We start from the raw sequence: 5252 nt of genomic DNA, 5'->3' as shown, positions 1-5252 counted from the left end.
TGGATAATGATGTCCATCATATTCTTCCATCATTGCTAACCCACTGCCCCCTCCTTTCTCCTCCCACCCCTCTTCCCTATCTAAGTTCAACTATTCCTCCCATGCTCCCCCATTATGAGTCAGTTACCTTATATCACAGAAAACATTTGCCATTTGTTTTTGGGGGATTGGCTAACTTCACTTAGCATCATCTTCTTCAACTGCATCCATTTACCTACAAATGCCATGATTTTATTCCCTTTTATTGCTGAATAATATTCCATTGTGTATATATGCCACATTTTTTAATACATTCATCTACTGAAGGGCATCTAGGTTGGTTCCACAGTTTAGCTATTGTGAATTGTGCTGCTATAAATATTGATGTGGCTGTGTTACTGTAGTATGCTGTTTTTAAGTCTTTTGGATATAGACTGAGGAGAGGGATAGCTGGGTCAAATGGTGGTTCCATTCCCAGTTTTTCAAGGAATCTCTATACTGCTTTCCATATTGGCTGCACCAATTTGCAGTCCCACCAGCAATGTATGAGTGTGCCTTTTTCCCCACATCCTCACCAACACTTACTGTTGTGTCTTCATAATATCTGCCATTCTGACTGGAATGAGATGGTATCCTAGAGTAGTTTTGATTTGTATTTCTCTAATTGCTAGAGATGCTGAGCATTTTTTAATACATTTGTTGATTGATTGAATATCCTTTTCGGAGAAGTGTCTGTTTATGTTGTTGGCCCATTTATTGATTGGGTTATTTGTTTTTTTTTTTTTTTGGTGTTTAGATTTTTAAGTTCTTTATATACCCTAAAGATTAGTGCTCTATCTTATGTGTGAGAGGTTAAAAATTTGCTCCCAAGGTGTAGGCTCTCTATTCACCTCACAGAAATTGTTTCTTTGGCTGAGAAGAAACTTTTTAGTTTGAGTCCATCCCTTTTATTGATTCTTGGTTTTAATTCTTGCTCTATAGGAGTCTTATTAAGAAAGTTGAGGCCTAATCCCCCATGATGAAGGTTAGATCTTACTTTTTCTTCTATTAGATGGAGAGTCTCTGGTTGAATTCCTAGGTCCTTGATCCACTTTGAGTTGAGTTTTGTGCATGGTGAGAGAGAGGGCTTTTTCTCCTTTCCTCATTCAGGTATTACGGTGAATCAATCACAAAGATGCATCCTCCATTAGAAATTAATCATTGTCAGGTACAGTGGCATGCTCCTGTAATTTCAACTGCTGGGGAGGCTGAAGCAAGATTATCACAAATTTCAGGCCAGCCTGAGCAAATTAGAAAGACTCATTTTTATTAGAAAAATAAAAATGGCTGGGGATGAAGCACAGTGGTAGAGTCCCTGGGTCCAATCCCCAGGACTGCAAGAATAGAAGAAAGAAGGAGGACAATGAGGACAGGAAAGAGGAGGAGGAGGAGGAGGAAGGAGAGAGGAGAGAAAAAAAAAATTATCATTGTCATGAAGCTACAGGGTCTGCTCTCCATAAAACCAACTATGAGGATATGTTTTAATAACTTCTCCTGGCACTTTTCACCAGCCTATGTGAAAATATATCTTCAGTATTTCTGCTAGTTATTGGGGTATGGGGCAGTTTTAAGAGGGTGGGGTGGAGTATAGGAACCAAAGAACTTATCAGAATTTGAGGAGCTGGGTAGAATGTTTGATAAAAGATCACTACATGAAAGACCTGTAAATTCTTCCATTATATTTGTTTCATTGCAGCAAAGTGCCTTGTCTTTTCCAGAACTTTCTAATGTAAGAGAACCTCTGTGTCCACAAGAATAGAGGGATTTGGGCAATTTTTTTTCCTGCTTCAATTGCAACTTCTAGAACAGTACCTGGCACATCATAGGTGCTCAGTAAGTATTTGTTATGTGAATAATTAAAATCTAAATTCCTAAAACCATAAAAATTTATATTAGTATAATCTCAGTTATGTCTGTATTCCATTATAACTCTCAGTGCATTTGTTCCAGAGTTTATAATTTTATGCCTTTCCAACTGTAGACAAACTTTCTGTGGTATCTTTTGGGAAACCAAATGTCACTGTACAAAGCAGAGCATTATAAATAATACATAACCTGCTTTCCCTAAAGAATCATCCCACCATCTTATGAAACTCAAGTGGGCTTGTAATGTGGAGAAGCAGGCTGGGAAAGCATATGCTTTTCCAGAGGTAATGCTATCAGGCCTGCTTCCATATTACACTCTCTTCTTAAATCAATGAAGGATAAGGTGCTCTCTGGCCTTTTCACCTTCCTCCATTGAATCATGTAGCAGGAAGGCCCTTGCTAAATGCTGACATCTTGAAATTGGACTTCCCAGCTTCCAGAATCCAAGACAATATATTTCTGTTCATTACTTTTACAAAACAAGCTGGGCATGGTGGCCCACACATGTAATCCCAGTGATAGAGGCTGAGGCAGGAAGATTGCAAGTTTGAGGTCAACCAGGACAACTTTGTGACACCCTGTCTCAAAATGCAAAAAAAAAAAAAAAAAAAAAAAAAAAAATTGTGGGTATATCTCTGTGGAAGAATATCCCCAGGTTCAATCTCCAGTACCAGAACTAGAGAAAAGAAGCTAAGGGAAGAAAAACATACTAAAAAACATCTCAGCCTAGGGTGTTCCTACTGTCTCCCTGCAACCAGCCCACTACTGCCATGGGCTCTGGCCTCTGCCCACTCTCCTCTTACCTCTGCTGGATAGGCCCACCTTTCTCTGACTGCACATTCCTCCTGGATGTCTATCTCTATTCTAAGGGCAGGTGAGGTGTCCCTCAACTTCACTCACATCATAAGACTCCTACTTCTGAGGCCTCGCAGCAGCATGCAGCTCCACTCCTCCTGCTTATGACATCCACTGTCCTGAGTGCTGGCACCTGCCTGTACATGGCCTTGAGGTGTGTAAACTTTCTTAGGTCACATGGCAGGGTTGCCTATGGGGGGAACCCCCTCCTTCCCTAGGCAGTCAAACAGAGCTAGCCTGTGACCTTGAGAGGGCCCCGTCCTCACCAACTCTCCCCATTCCAGGTACACAGAATCCAGTGCTCTCAGAGTGACAGGCGCCAGATACTATTTGACAGTGGTAATCAATGCCTTTTCCTGAGGAGGGTCACTTGTGCATCAATTGCTTTGCTTCCAGGACATTGCCAAGAGCAAATGTGTGTAAATTGCTATGGGGGCTTTATTATTGATAGTCTACCCCTAACACTTCTGGAAATGCTTAGCAGTGTAAGAAGATCAACATGGTGTAGCATGGTGGCACACACCTGTAATCCCAGCTAGAGAATGAGGCAAGAGGTTCCTAAATTTGAGACCACCCTTGGAAAATTAGTCAGATCTGTCTCAAAAGAAAAGATTAACAGGGCTGGGAAAGTAAATGACTTCCAAAGCAGCCTTGGCTTCAATTGACCCTAACACAAAAAATATAAAAATAAAATGAATTTTTTAAAAAGAAAATTATTATGATGATATTAAAATGCCTCCTTAACGTTGACCTCTCTTCACTTCAAATTCTGCATTGTGTCTGTGTGATTTCAATGGGTGTGTCCACACAACCTTAGACCCAGGTTGGCAGGGCAGATCCACATTCAATCACATTCAATTTGTATTCAATTTGTATTTGTACCACCCTTGGAGAGGGCTACAGTACCATTCCACAGATGAGGAATAGGAGGTCCAAATGAGACCAAACTTCCAAAGACACCTGATCTGTCTGACTCCAGGTCCCATGTACCTAATCTCAGGGGCACTACCCAGGGAAGACAGCACCCTCTGGTGAGTGGGATTCCTCACCACTCTCTAGGCAGTCACCTTTGCCCCATACACAGGGGCTTCTATCTCACCTCCTCTGGATGGCCCGTGTATGTCCACCCCACAAGATCCATGTGCTCTACTGGGGACTCTATCTGTAGGTACACATTGATGATGATGGCAGAACCTGGTGAATGGATTGGGCATGAACTTTAAATGAGTCAATAATAAAATTTATGACTACAGATACCTAACATGTCATGATAAAAATTGAAAAAAAACCCCAGCATGACAAAAAATAAAATTGACAATTTATAAGGGCAAGGAAAGGACAGCTGTGGTGGTGGAACTGCCAGTAGGTCACACTCAAGAGCTGACGGGGATGGAAGTTCCATAGAGTCCTCTAGAACAATGGCAGCTGGAGTGGCTTCTGCATTGAATGTTCCTGTACATCCTACCTCTGGCTTTTTGGTGCCTGCAATGTCTGTTGCTACATGGGGAGGTAGCTCTCTTTCAAGAGATGTGGATACAGATGACTTACCATTCTTAGCAACTGGAAGGCATCATTCAATGTCCTCTGGCTTGCTTGCTGGCAGCTTAGATACCTCCTGGCCCACAAGTATCACAGTGGCCTCTGGAAGTCGAACTCTCCTTCTGTGGATGGTATCAGAGTTGATCTGTCCTCCTGCATTGATTACTGATCTTCTTCCAGCTCAAGGGGTATGGCTATGTGCTGCCCCAAATGTTAGAATGCAAATTGGGGTTCTGCTGCTGGAGGCAGTTCTCTAACTTGTGGTGGCATGGAGCTTCAGGATAAAAGGCCCCAACATGACTGCCTCTCCCTGGGCTTTTCCCAATTCATAGAAGATCCCCACTTCTGAAAGTGGCCCCAGGTCCTATCTCCACAATATGATTTCTTACCAGAGTAGGTTCCACCACCTGCAGGATGCTTCTTGTGTTCAGGATCATATGCCAGTCCCTGGTGGGACCAGCATGAATTCTTCCTCATACACTTTGTCAGTCACCCCAGGTCTCCTCATCACTGGACTCAGGCTCACTGGGATCTGGGTCCTCCAGCTGTTCAAGGAGTTTGTGGACATGATCACCTGTGATTTAGGCATGGTGAAGGCCAGGATGGTCCTGAGATGCTTCAGGTTCTTCAGGTTTGGTGAGTCACCAAAACCTTCTGGATAGCTGTACATCTGTGTTTGCACTAACCAGCAGAGGGCACTGGACAGCAGCCAGGGTCTTGGCCTCTTCTTCCCCTGGAACCCCTTAAGGCCCTTGCATCATGTACTTACCCTGCAGTGACTACCCATTTCACATGCAGCTGGGCACAGAGGGCAACCATGTGAAACACGTGTGTGTAGGTGCCTCCCTGCCCCTACTGTCCAGCCTCTAGACAGGAAAGGGTGGGCAATCAAGGCTGGGATGGACTGTGCTGTGGAGGGATCCAATAGGTTCTAGCTCTGAGCCCCCAGTCACTCCTCTGCTCCTTGGGGCCAG

This window comes from Marmota monax, unplaced genomic scaffold (genome assembly GCF_021218885.2).
Source record: "Marmota monax isolate L192 unplaced genomic scaffold, Marmota_monax_Labrador192_F-V1.1 WCK01_AAM20220418_F8-fsc00012, whole genome shotgun sequence".
In the NCBI taxonomy this organism is placed as follows: domain Eukaryota; kingdom Metazoa; phylum Chordata; class Mammalia; order Rodentia; family Sciuridae; genus Marmota; species Marmota monax.
The sequence above is the reverse complement of the archived record's forward strand: the minus strand, read 5'-3'. Positions refer to the sequence as shown.